Raw genomic sequence first — 15000 nt, 5'->3', positions numbered from 1 at the left:
TTTTATTATTTACTGGTATTAGAAGGCGGCGAGCTGGCAGAAACGTTAGCACACCGGGAGAAATGCTAAGCAGTATTTCGTCTGCCGCTACGTTCTGAGGTCGCCTTTGCCTTTCATCCTTTCGGGGTCGATAAATTAAGTAACAGTTACGCACTGAGGTCGAGCTAATCGACTTAATCCCTTGTTTTTCCCCTCTATGTCTAGTCTCTTGTGGGCAATGAAGAAATAAGAAACGTTAGCACACCGGGCGAAATGTGGTATTTTATCTATTTTTACGTTCTGAGTTCAAATTCCGCCGAGGTCAACTTTGCCTTTCATCCTTACGGGGTCGATACATTAAGTAACAGTTGCGTACTGGGGTCACAAAATTTCGGGCCTTGTGCCTAGAGTAGAAAAGATTACTTACTGGATTTAGTCATTGTAATACGGCCATACTGTAGCATCTGTTCCAGGGGTTTAGAGCTGAGCAAATCGACTTCAATTTTCATTTATTCTTTTAAAGTCCTGTACTTATGTTATTAGACCCTTTGTTATGTTAGTTTATGTCTTCGCTAAGTTACGGGGACGCAAACGAACCAACACCGGTTTCCAAGTAGTGGTGGTGGTGATGAACAGACACAAAGACAAACACGCTCACATATACTCACCCATGCACACCTCATGTGTATACAATTATATGTGTGTGTGTACGTGTGTATATAAATATATGTAGGTTTCTCTCTCTCTCTCTCTCTCTCTCTCTCTCTCTCTCTCTCTCTCTGTATATATATATATATATATATATATATATATATATATATATGCAAGTCTGATGAAGAACTTTTCTATTGTCTAAAAGCACAAATATTACGTGACTTTTCATTTAGAATTTTCGCGTAAACTGGCGTAGCAAATAGAGGTGGTACAGAAACAATTGTAACTTAAATTAAAGACGTGTTTAAGAATTTTCCTTGTCTTCTCATTTTCATATGTATGTGTGTGTATGTGTATATATATATATACCACTCGATTCTTTCTATATGAGTCTACTAAGTATTTGACTACTACTTAATTTATCGACCGCAAGAAGATGAAAGGCAGAGTCAACCTAGGCGCCAGATGCCATATAGACCCCATATAAATAGTACTTTTCATAGAAATGTTATGACCAAGATTCCACAACAAAGTCTCTAGTAGCGTTCATGTGAATACATTTTTAAGCGTATATTTGTTTATTTCTTCTTTGTAGTTATATGTGCTGCGTGGTAAGAAATTTGCTTTGCAACCACATGGTTCCGGGTTCAGTCACAGTGCGTGGCACTTTGTGCAAATGTCTTTTATCATATACATGGACCGACAAAGTCCTTGCGAGTGAATTTGTTAAACGGAAACTGAAAGAAACTCGTCTTCTATATATATATATCACGTCCTCGTAACATGGCGGTTCGACAAAAGTGATCAATGAAATAAGTTGATATTACGCTTAAAAGAAGATAATTGTTGTGTTCGATTCAACTAAAGTTATTCAAGGCGGTACCCCAACATGGCCGTAGTCTAATGACTGAAACAAGTGAAAGATAAATATGGCCGATTCCATAATGTTTCCGTCTACCAAATTCCTTCAGTTGGTATAGCATTGGTCGGCCTGGAGTTCTAGAATACACTTGGTCAAGATGGTGTGAAGTGGTATGAAGCCCAAAACCACGTGTTTGTAAAGCAAAGTGAGTTTCTTAACCACACCGCCATGTTTGTGTCTATAAAAAAAAATTGAAAATTTCATTTCATACATTGACAAAATTATGATATCAACTGAAGATTAACACTGATTTCTCTGGAAGAAATCTAGGCTGCCAACCCTCTTGACAAATCGAAATAATAACCTTTTGCAATGCTTCTCTTCCCAGAAAGCAGTCAGATATATGAGATAGCATTATATCTAAGTATGAATAATCCGATTATCTTTTGATGTAACGTTGTCAAATTCTGAAGAACAAAACAAATGAGACACGACTACATAAAAGCATGATTTAAACAAATAAATTATGTAAGAAAAAAGATGGAACTGGAAAAAAATCGATAAATAAATCAATGAAATAACTCTATAAATACTCTGAAATCATAGGTAACATTTCTAAGACAAAGTACAAATAGCAATATTTGTGGAATTTTTACCGCTCAAAAGGAATTTTTAGCTGAATATTAAAAAAAAATGTTTGATTTTACATGTTATTGAAATATATGATGAATTGAAATTATTTGTTATTCTCATCAGCCTCGAAGATTCTATTTAAAATTTTCTAGTCTTTGTTCGTAATTACAACGTGTCAAACCTCCCAAATGGTTTCCTATCTGAAAGTTTGATAATATTTTTTTTTATTCCTCTCTATCAGCAAACTGCTGTCTAGTCAGAACCACATCAAAATATCATGGATATGTGTTGTAGCAAAGAAAAAAACAAAACAGGAAAGAAAAAGAAACAGAAAGAAGGAAAAACTGTTTTGCACTCAACTGTCATAAAAATAACATATATATATATATATATATATATATATATATATATATATATATAAATATAAATTTTCTCTATGTTTATTAGCTTTCAATAATAACATTGCCAGACAGACGGTTTTTTTAATGCAAAAATCTTATATACATGTTTACTACAGAAATCTTATATAGAGACTTTTGCATAAAGTTAGACGCTCATCAGATCAAGTTATGTAAAGACAACCCTTCTAGATAAATTTTACAAAGAAGACATATTCCTATCGAATACAAATTAGTGTGAATTATATGCTGTAATATCTATAATGATTTACATAGAGGAAAACCTCTGGGGTATGCTTTGAGCATTCCTCAAGCTTATGAGTTTACTTAAAATACACATGAACTAAATTGTCCTTGACTATTCAATGCTTTTGATGTTAAATATACTTGGCTGAACCTATTAAACACAAACTAATTCATTTGCCGCCAAAGAATGATGTCTCTCGCTTTGCCTTTTATCTCGGCAGTTAAACAATAGCATTCCTCTAAAAGCAGCAAATGTAGGACTTGTAAATTATATGGATAGTTCCTGGCAATGAGTGTATTCTTTAGTTCATGTAGTCCTGTGTCCCTGGTGCCTGTATTAGAAGCTATACTACAAATCCTATGGAGATATCTTTAAAAACCATTTCATTTAATTTTTCCACAATTTAATATTTTGTTTTCATGCTTTACTCTAAATTGAAAAAGCCGCAAAGATTGAAACCGGTACTAAAATGTTCTTCATGATAAAATTATTTTAGTATTTTCAACCGTGACCTATTTTCCTTATACATATCAATCAACTCGCTTGTTACTTTTCAACCTTCCACACATACACACACACACACACACACACACACACACACAAACATACACATACAAGGAGGGAAGGGGAAAGAGAGAGGGAGATAAATAGATGTCGCGAATACATAGAGGTTCGAGTCCCATGTGTACGAAAAACCCGTCGAGAGAGTATATGCACCAAATTAGACTATTTACCTTAGTTAGTGCATGGTGATCACTTATAAGCTTTAAGCTTATTACACACACACACACACACACACACACACACACACACACACACATCTTGCTATATATATATATATATATATATATATATATATATATATATATATATGGCTGTGAGCTGGCAGATACGTTCGCACGTCGGGCGAAATGCTTAGCGGTACTTTCATTCTTTCGGGATCAATAAATTAAGTACCAGTTGAGTATTGCGGATGATCTAATCGACTGGCGCCTTCCCTAAAACATTCGAGCCTAGTGCTTAGAGTAGAACAAAATGTATGCATATATATATATACACACTTCACGTCTGGCTGTACAGCCTTTTTGCTTGTTTGTTTATTCATCGTTTCGTTTTCATGTCTTGTTTTCCGTCCGCCACTACCCTCCACGAAAATAATTTAATTTGTGTTCGTGGGAAGAACCATTTCAACGATGCGTACTGCCTAAATTCTTCGAAACGCCGGTGTTCTAATGGTGACAGCTGATGAAGGAGATGTTTCTATGTGGCTTGCATGTTTGTTGTACCTTGTTTATCATTTTGTCCATGTTCTTTTGCCACGTCATATACCCAGTTATGTATCTATATGTACATGTAGATGAAGGTATGTACATACATGTACATATATATGCATATACTCATATCTTGTTTGTATATATATATATATATATATATATATATGTATATATAGACGCAGGAGTGGCCGTGTGGTAAGAAGCTTGCTTCCTAACCACGTGGTTTTGGTTTCAGTCCCGCTGCGTGGCACCTTACATAAGTGTCTTCTAGTAGAACCTCGGGCGACGAACGCCTTTTAAGTGGATGTTTAGCTGGGAAATGCGACGATGGATTTACAAAATTGACAGTTGATGGACTTCAAATCTCGGACCTTATCTTAGTGTTAGCTGGAGTTCGGAAAACATCTTGTTAAGCTGGTGTACTTATATTAACAGAAACATTATGAAGCATTTTTCCTGGATTGTCAATCCTTCACTAATAATCCTAATTAAAAGATACATATGTATTCACACACACAAAACACACACACCCGCACATTGGAGAACTAATTGGAAATGTTTGAAATGAGCGAAATTTTTCAAATCCAAATCCAGTCATTGTCAGAATTCTAATTCCGTATTCGGTGGAACCATTTTTGCAGAATCATTAGCATTACTAGATAAACCAATACTCATTAATTTGATTGGGAGAATAACTTCTGAGAATAAATTTCTTGCAATACTGCTTCTAAAGGTGAAAGCCATTTGAAACGATAGTTTTGACAAAGGAGTTAAAATTCAATTATTTTATTCTTTCCGTTATTAAGTTTCCTTCTTTGTTCTTTCGATTCTTCCATCCATTCATTTTCTCTACCATTGTTCCTGGAAATGTCACGGTGGCAGAATCTTCGGGTACTTCCTCCATAAGATCTTGTCACAAACAACCGTTATTACATTTTACGGTTGAATTGTCAAGCGCAACAGACTGCGACGACGGATATTGTCCAACCATCTCATTCTCGATCTGCTCTTAGGTCTCCTGCCAGTTGGCTTTGCTTGAAGAATCTATCGTGTATCGTTTCTTTTTATCTTTAATTTCTGTCAGTCGTTAGACTGCGGCCATGCTGAAGCACCACCTTCAAGAAATATTGATGGTATTAATCGGCTCCAGTACATCTCTCAAAAGTTTGGTACTTATGCCAAACTCTTTTACGTACCCGTAACCTCTATGTTACGGGTACGTAAATACACCAACAACGGTTGTCAACCGGTGATGGCGGAGTGTAGAAGCTCAAACACAACAGGCCACACACACGTAGATACATATATATACATATATATATGACAAGCTTCTTTCAGTTTCCATCTACCAAATCCACTCACAAGGCTTTGGTCGGTCCGAGGCTATGGTAGAAGACACTTTCTCAAAGTGCCACGCAGTGGGACTGAATGCGGAACCATGTGGTTGGGAAGCAAACTTCCTTATTTCATCAAATTAGCTATAATGGCCTTACATAGAGAAAGAAGCTGCGGGCTCGACACAGACATAATGTTATGAGATGAAAAGTGAAAATGATTAATGGGGGGAAACAGACTACGCCTGCCCATTGTTGTTTCCCGAAAACATCGTCCTCTTGTTTATCATACATGAGGCAATAAACCTCTTACAATTGTTCATAATTGTTCATTAAAACACAAATTGAGGCACTTGGTTAAAAACAGAATGAGGTTTCAAACGTTTTATCAGTTCACAATATCGAGGCTTTCCAACCTCTTACTCATAGTCCTCTTCAGTATCGCTTGTGACCCCATACCCTGCCATTTCCCACGCCTCACTCAAGCACAAAGCGGTTGACGTGTCGGGGCCGCCCGGCCACAAGCGATATTCCTCATTGAGCTTCTTCAGCCTTGGCAACACGGGCAACGTTATGACCTCTACAGATATCTGCGGAGGCCATTCGGGATCCCGTGAGCAGGTCAGAATTGCTCCCTAATGGTGCTTCTCCAACACATTTTCCACCTCTCCGCTCTTATGGAAGAAGACAAGTAATTCTTCTCCTTTAGGGGACGAGGTAGTCACTTCAACCGTCGGTGGCACAATTTCTACCGACGAAGTTCCGGGACATTCCGGTATTGTGTTACCAACTTCCGGCAATGTCCCGTTTCTCTTTATCTTCCTATTTTTTCCTCTTTACTGAGGAAGGGTGGGTTTCCTCCATGACTGGGAGATCTGCCCTCCCCTCCCTCATCCCTAGGATCCTTCGGTGAGCACCCATTGTTGCTCACCTTCTTCCTCTTGCGGCCCTTCTTGAGGATCCTCCGCCTCCTCGACCGCATCCGTTCCCTCTTCTACAAAGGTCTCAACCAACTGCTCCAGGACGTTGCTTTGGTCCAGGGGGAAGTTCCTTTTTATATGACCAGGTTCCAGACACCGGTGACAGCTGGTGAGGGGTGACCCTCAAGAATCACCGGGTACCTGCTCCCAGCCATAGTTAAAAAATCTGGAAAGACTAACTCCTATACTGATTGGGTCCAAAGGGTCAAAATAACTTTTCACCTGACCCAATCAGCCACTGGTAATAATTTAAAATTAAGGAGCTTGGTGCCGCTGACACCCAAACCCCAGCGGATAGTGTCCTCTATCCAGTCTGGTTTTAAATTCGGTGGCAACCCGTAAGCCCAAGCCCGCATCAGTTTCCTCCCACAATATGTGGGAAGAAACAAATTGTTATTGCCCTACAGGGGCTGGCTCGCAAAAATGCGAGCCTCCTCCGGGGTGTCAAATAGCAACCAAAACATTGCATATCCGACACCCGGGCAATAAACTTCACAGTTGGTAGATAGTCCTTCAACTCTTCTTCTATTACTTCTTTGGGGAACACGGCGATGTCATCGAGAACCTTCGAATATTTTCTCAATACCACTGTCTTCTCTTTTTGCTGTTTAATCCACTCTTTGGGTGGGATAATCTCCCACTCCAAGACATTCTTTTTCGCCATGCTTTTTTTAAGAAATAGGTTCTCTTAATAGTTCAACAAAAATTGTGAAAAGTAAAGAATGAAAAACAAAATCCAGAAGAATAGTTAGAAAGAAAACAAGAGAAAAAAACATAAAAACAAATGATAAGAAGAAATGAAAAACAGTTCAGCCCGACAACAGTTCTTTGCGCTGTGATAGTTTGAATTACTGGGACAGCTTCTTCAAAATTCCGGCCAACTGGTAGTCCCGGCCCTTGTAGTTTCCAAAAAAGGTCCTCCAGTTGAGTCGAGGACACAGTAGCAGGAAGAAAAACTAATTTACCATTAAATGGTAAATACACAACGAAGAAAATTTTTTCACAGCAGCAAAAAAATTCCACAGTTTATGGCGGCAGAGGATCCACCCAGCAAAATAATTCACTTAAAAGTGAACAATAATGCACAACTGTAGGCAGACCAGAGTCCAGAATCCAGAGAGGATTTCTTGTTTGTACAAAAAATAATACAGCAAACAACAAACGCTCACTGGACCCCAAAAACAAAAGTTTACCTTACAGCTGAGCTTCTTTTTCAATCAATATTTGGCCAGCTGTACACCAGCGTGGTGACTTCTGCAGTGTACGAACAGCACTGACACAACCGGAAACGGAAGCAAACTTCTTACCACACGTCCACTCTTGAGGCTATCTTGCGATGCTTTCCTGTCAAATTCTCATTACATGCCCATAGTACAGGGGTTGTGACGCTTAGATACGATGACATAGCGGCTTGACCAGGTGAGACTCCCTGATCTCCGAGCTATGCGCTTTGTCGAATAACGTTACTCCAGAGACCCTTTGTCGGAACATTCATAATTTCTACAGTTTAACATTACACTCCGCTGTTCCTTCTTTTTCAGCTCCCCCAATTCTCGCTCTCTCTGTCTCTGTCTCTCTTTCTCTCTCTCTCTCTCTCTTTGCCTCCATCTCTGTTTCCCTCTCTTCTTTCTCTCCCTGACCTCTCTCTCTCCCTGACCTCTCTCTCCCTCTCTCTCTCCCTGACCTCTCTCTGTATGTCTGTCTTTCTCACTTCCCTTCTGTCTGACTGTTTGTCTGTCTTTCTCTCTATCTCACCCCACTATATGTATGTCTGGTTGTCTGTCTATTTCCCCCCTTTGTACGACTGCTCTCTGTCCCTTTGTCTCTGTCTCTCTGTTTGTTTGCCTGTCTGTCTGTCCCACTCTCTGTTATCTGTTATTCTTTCTCTCTAACTCTCTCTCTCTCTACTTGTCTGTCATAGTCGCTCTCTTTGCCTGTCTGTCCTAGTCACAGACACATACAAACACACACACACACACACACACACACACACACACACACACACACACTCTCTCTCTCTCTCTCTCTCTCTCTTTCTCTCTCGTCTATATCCCATGTATTTTATTTCGTCATATCCTGTCATATTTCTCTCTCCCCAGCTGAAGAATTATGAAACTATTTTGACGCAATGAAATAAGAATGTAAAGAAGCACAGATTAAAATCTTCTTCTAAATGTCTTTCCTCGCTGTCACCACAAAACAGGAGTAGTTTGTGTCAGGTTGGAGAAAGAAACAACGTTTCCATTAAAATGCCACTCAAAGATGACATTTTAGTTGATTTTTCTGTTATTTTCATGTCGTTTATTGTCTGCTTTTATTCTCGTTCTGTCTAATTTGTTTATAGAAGAATCTCTTCAAAGAATGGAAAGGTCTTCTTGGTGCGATATAACGATGTAAACATGTCCCAAAATTCGAATAAATTTATGACTTACCATTATTCTTCATGGTTGTTGCAAACAAGAAATGAGAATTTGTAAGATATGAAAAATTAAAAAGAAAAAAATATATTTTATTTTCCTTCATTTGAAACTGCTTCGCCCACTAAGATACATAAAATAGCCACGATACATCAAACATTTCTAAGAATTCTCGGAATTTATGCACATGCCTTAAAATACAAATGAGATTGTTCCTTATTTAAAAGAATAATAATAATAAATCACGTGTTATGCCCTGGTGGTTAGTCATTGTAAGGGAGACAACCACTTCTGCATCAGTCATAGCAGGATTAACGGTTGGGATTTTCCATTGAAGAGCAAAGATGCGCAAAATATACGCTTTTGATTATATTCTGCCTCAAACAGAAGCATTACTTTGCCTGCAGGAACATTAGGGCCGACCGTTATGTTGAATTCGTTGCTCGGAGATGGTCCAATGAACCTCGGGTTCAAGTACAAGTGTATCACGATTTAGTATTGGTTGGCAGATATCACCACGGACCAGCAAACAGTTTGTTCGCTGAAGTTATAAAAAAAAACAGCTTCGACTTTTGCTAAGTTCATTTCTCCGACAGTGCCTCTGACTGATGAGAAGCAACAATGTCGAAACACCAGATGTCCCAGAGTCTCTTCTGCTAAGGAATCGAGTGTGTTATGAACGTATATTCGTCATAAAGAAGCTGTACTCCTGTGCCGAAACGCGGCAGCATTTAGCGTGTTCACTTTGGAATCGGTCAGAATGTATTAAGAATAACTATGCGGGTTGTTTCATTTACCGCTGTTCACCACGCATATTACAATTTATGATCATTTATCTCATTTTCCAGCAAGTATGGTGGACAATTCTAGAAATATTTCTGTCTTGTTTTAAATTAATCAATAATGCATAGATTTCATCTCGCATGCCGAAATATTGATTAAACAATTACTAAGTTAATTATACAAGATTGTACACTGAGATATTAGAGAACGTCGCTTAGCTTAATACTGCAGAACACTCAGTCGGAACTTGAGAGGAAGAGGCATCAGTTGTCTGTTACAGAATTCTTCCCACATTTCCCGTTTTCTAAGGGTATTTACCTAATCTCATAAACTGTTTTCACGGTTATTCCGCGTTGGAGATTTCTTCAAAATAACGGGATATCAATTTTTTGTTTCTTCTACTTATATACATTCAGAAGCATTCTTGTTTATTTTTAATACTCGCCATATTAAATCTTTTCAGATTAACGGAACTTTTGTTTCCTAACTGCGATAGCATTTTGTAAACCTTCTTACATTATTAAAAATATTTGTATGTGAAAACAAGACTAATGAAGCATAGTGAGATACGAAATAGTTTACAGAAATTTACTTTCTTGGATTATTTTAAAGAAGATTTGGCTAGTATCATTACCGAATTAATTTCAGATAATCCCGTGAAGATGTTGGTTATTACAACTATAAAGAAGCTGTATTCCTCGTCAGATGCAGGGGAAACAGTGAAATCATTGATGGAGATGTTACTAGTCTTGTTTATAGGCTTTCTCCCTTTCACAACCATATAACAACATTATCCTGACTAAACTCCAACTCTACATCCTCTGAGAATGTAACTACGTCAAGCATATTCTCATGCATATCCTATGCATAAAGTGTTAAGTCGTCCACAAAGAAACAGTGTGTAATTTTGGTATTTCCGTTTCCTCGTGAACCAGTGAGATATCCTTCAGACTTCCTTCACATGAATGACAAGGGGTTTACAGAAAGTATAAAGGACATCAAAGAGAAGCTGTCTCCTTGGAATATGTTTTTGTGATATTCTATCTGTGATAATACAGTCACTCTTTGTGTTAAATTTCGCACGACGAAGTCAGGTCAGTTATGGCTTTGACTATTCTCACTGGAACTTTAGCAAGTTGAACGGCTTCTAGCATCCATGAGTGGACAACAGAGTCTAGCTACATTGAAACTAGGATCTCGCACCTCTGACATCACAGTTTTTTTTATTAACAATTGCTAGGCTCATGCCTAGATTTCCTTCTTCCCAGCTGCTTGTTCTGCTGTGATAATGTTATTGTTTTCACAATGGCCCTGGAGGAAGAGGTTTAAACATGCTGTATATATCTAATACATTAAGTTCGTTCTGTTCCTCGATTGTGTTGTTGTTGTTATTGTGTCCAGTCATGTTGTTTGTAGTAACTCTCTGCATGCTAAATTCAAGTTTCAGTCGAAAATCAATCACTACGATCATGAATAAAAGGCTCCCTAAGTTAGTTCCTCTGAGTTGTGGCTCCAAAGTTGGATGTAATCTTCCCTGTGTAGCATCATTGAACCGCCGCAAGTTCCGCTATTAATCCGACACTGTAACGTCACCACATCTGAGAGCAATAGTACATATATATATATATATATATATATATATATATATATATATATATATATATATATATATATATATATATATATCGGTTCAATGATGCTACACAAGGAAGATTACATCAAGGGAACAGCTGAGCTACTTGCAGGGACTGAAAAAGCTACGACTCTACTCCTTGGCGCGAAGACGGGTGAGGGTTAGGGTTAGGGTTAGTTATGCCGGACTCGAATTAGACGCCACTGCACTGTTTCGAAAGTCCCTGCTGTCCCATCTAAGGTGAGGACCTTGTATTGCAATAGGTTGAGATTCAAGGGCCTACAGCTATTTAACGCCTTAACAAAATATCTGAAGGATCTCCATGTAGTGCGAGTAGATGTTTCAAGAAACAACTTGACCTCTTGTTATCCAAGAACCCAGATGAACCAATATCAAGGCAGGAAACTCAAAAGAGGGCAGCAGTATCGACATCGAACTCGCTCCTTCACCAAAAGCCAATCACATAGAATTTACAAATTAAAAGGTGATTACATTGGCGGTACCCCAGTATGGCCACAGCATTAGGGCTGGTTGAAACATATAAAAGAAGAAAAGAATAGAATAAAAGAATATATATATATATATATATATATATATATATATATATATTGTGTAGTCGTGTGTATCTGTGTGTGTGAGTTTAACTGTGTATATGTATGTGGGTTTGTACTCTGTGTGTGAGAGAGGGAGAGAGAGAGAGACAGAGACAGAAAGACAGACATTGTGTTGGTGGCCCACCACTGTGAGAGAAGCAATGTTCGAATTGTTTACGTCACCGTAATCAAGCAGTTCAGCAAAAAACACCGATGTAACTTTACCAGACATTAAAGAATGATAACTCGGAGAAGATATTGTTCGACTAAAACCTTCAGGCAGTGCCGAGAATGGCCGCAAGCCAATGACTGAAGTTAGTGAAAAATCAGAAATAAAAGATATGTGGTCAATATTTAAATTTATTCTGTTCTATTATCCGTTCTAAAGAACAATTTCGGAAAAAGTTGCGATTTGATGTATCAAACGTGAATATATTTTATATATATGTTTGTATGTGTGCCTATGTGTGGGTATTCATACATATATTATTTATTTATGTGTATGTATATATATTATTGATATATTTTTTTCTATTTATTACATACACACACACATATATATATATTTGTATATATATATATATATATATATATATATATATATATATATATATATATATATATATATATATGTGTGTGTGTGTGTGTGTATGAGTGTGTGTGCATGTGTGTGTATTCATATATATTATTTTTTTACGTGTACGTATGTATATAAGTATTATTTATACGCACAAATATATTTGTATGTATATATATGTGTGTGTGTGAGTGTGCGTGTTTGCGTGTGTGTGTGTATATGTATGTGCGTGTATATGTATTTATACATAAATATATACATATATATTTGTATTTTTCTTTTTGTTTATGTTTTTGCTCTGCATAACTGATTCAACTTTTCATAAAGCTCATATTTTAAAAAGATGTCGTCCTTTCTTTTTTTATTGGACCTGATTTCGTTTTTATTTTCTAGTATATTCTTCTTGTATATTCCGTAGTTTGTTAAATATGTCCATATAACAGAAAAAAAAAACATAGAATAGTGGAACATTTGAAAAAAAAAATTGTTTAGTGATCATTGATAGAAATTCTAGAGTTTCTAGATTTAATGCTTCAATAGTTTCTAAATTATCAGAGCAGACACTGGAGCTCTCTGTCTGTCTGTCTGTCTGTCTGTCTTTCTGTCTCTGTCTCTCTCTCTCCCTCTCTCACACACAGAGTACAAACCCACATACATATACACAGTTAAACTCACACACACATATACACACGACTACACAAACGTGTATGGCATGAAGCAAACGAAAATAAATGAATTTTAACAAATCAGATGAAATCAATACCAACAAATATGTTGGCGATTGGTTTAGTTAGATGGATGTCTATATCGATGGTAGTGGAACTGAACAGAATCAGTATATGGGTTTGAAAGGGTTAGTAAAAACTATAAGGATTGATATGATAGGGTCGTTGAGTTTCTGTGGCAGACGAGGATGAAACGATTGACGAAAGGCACCTTTCATTTCGGTCAAGCCCTGATCAACTTTGTTTTCAAGTTCCGCTTGAAAGGATAGTGAGGATGGAGATGGTAGTGCTTCTCTTCAGCAAATTCGTGAAAAGATGGTTGATGGTAACGAAAATAGTTAGGGCGAATAGCCCTACTCTAAGCATGTGCCTGTTTATTGGAGAACGAATTAGGGGGCGGACTCGTACCTTTGAAAATCTGAGTAAGCCTGGACCTGTGATTCCTTGGGTGGCTCTTGTTGGATTTGCACCTGTATCAAGTAGAATACAGCTTTCCTGCTTCCACATACCTTGTATAATGAGTATATATATATATATATATATATTATGCCATTTCACTGTCTTTTCCATTTCTGTCCTCGCAATGACACAAATTGTAAACTGTCCTCGTAGTGAGCCCCTCACTGTCAGTGAATTTAAATTATGACCTGAATCATCATCACGATCCTCATCATGACCATCACCATCCTCATCATGATGATCATGATCATTTTCATGGTCATCATCACGATCAGCATCATATCATCATCATCATCATCATTGTATTTTACAATTCAGAGCACTCGAACTTACTTGCTTTAGTTAATTCTGTGAAAGCGGGTCAATAAAAAAAAGTATTATTATTATTATTATTATTATTATTATTATTATTACTATTATTGTTATTGTTATAAATAGTAGTAGTAGTACAATTGCATTATAAATAAAATTGTATTGATCTGGTTCGAACGTTTTAAGTCGCAAATCGTAACAACTGACGAATGTGTGTGTTTTGGAATCTTGACAATAGCCTATCTACATCATGATTCCATGTTAAATATGGCATGACATGAATCAATTAGAAATTACTGCAGTATCAATACTTTTCTCCCCAGCAACTAGCCTATTAGATAGTTATACGTGTGTGTGTGTGTGTGTGTGTGTGTGTGTGCGAAGAGTCAGAGACACCTATATACTAAAATTTCTTTTAGTACAACAGACTGAAAGCAACACGTGTCCTTGTTCTCCTGTGTTTATATAAATTATATTTGCCAAACTAACCTTGGAAGTATACATACCAATGCTGTACAAGTTCAAGTAAGATACATAAGCATTTATTCAGTGAAAATATATCGCCATATTTTTATTTTCCATACATATAATCACTCACAGTAAAATTATTCTCCACTTGTTTTCATTGCATAATACATATATACATATACATACACACACACACACACACACACACACACACACACACACACACTCACACACACACACATATATATATATTATATACACACACACATATTTTACAGACAAGAATGTAAATCATCATCAGCATCATCATCATCATCGTTTAACGTCCGCTTTTCATGCTAGCATGGGTTGGAAGATTTGACTGAGGACTGGCGAACCAGTTGGCTACGCTAGGCTTCAATCTAATCTGGCAGAGTTTCTACAGCTGGATGCCCTTCCTAACGCCAACCACTCTGAGAGTGTAGTGGGTGCTTTTACGTGGCACTGGCACCAGTGCCAGTCTGGCGGTAGTGGCGACGGCGACGCTCAAAATGCTGTTTTTTACGTGCCACCTGCACAGGAGTCAGTCGAGCGGCACTGGCAACGACATCGCTCGAATGTTATGTTTAGGTGCCCACCGGCACAAGTGCCAGTAAGGCAACGCTGGTAATGATCACGCTCAAATAGTGCTAA

The sequence above is a fragment of the Octopus bimaculoides genome, chromosome 3, assembly GCF_046866305.1.
Source record: "Octopus bimaculoides isolate indiv1 chromosome 3, ASM4686630v1, whole genome shotgun sequence".
NCBI classification, from domain to species: domain Eukaryota; kingdom Metazoa; phylum Mollusca; class Cephalopoda; order Octopoda; family Octopodidae; genus Octopus; species Octopus bimaculoides.
The sequence above is the reverse complement of the archived record's forward strand: the minus strand, read 5'-3'. Positions refer to the sequence as shown.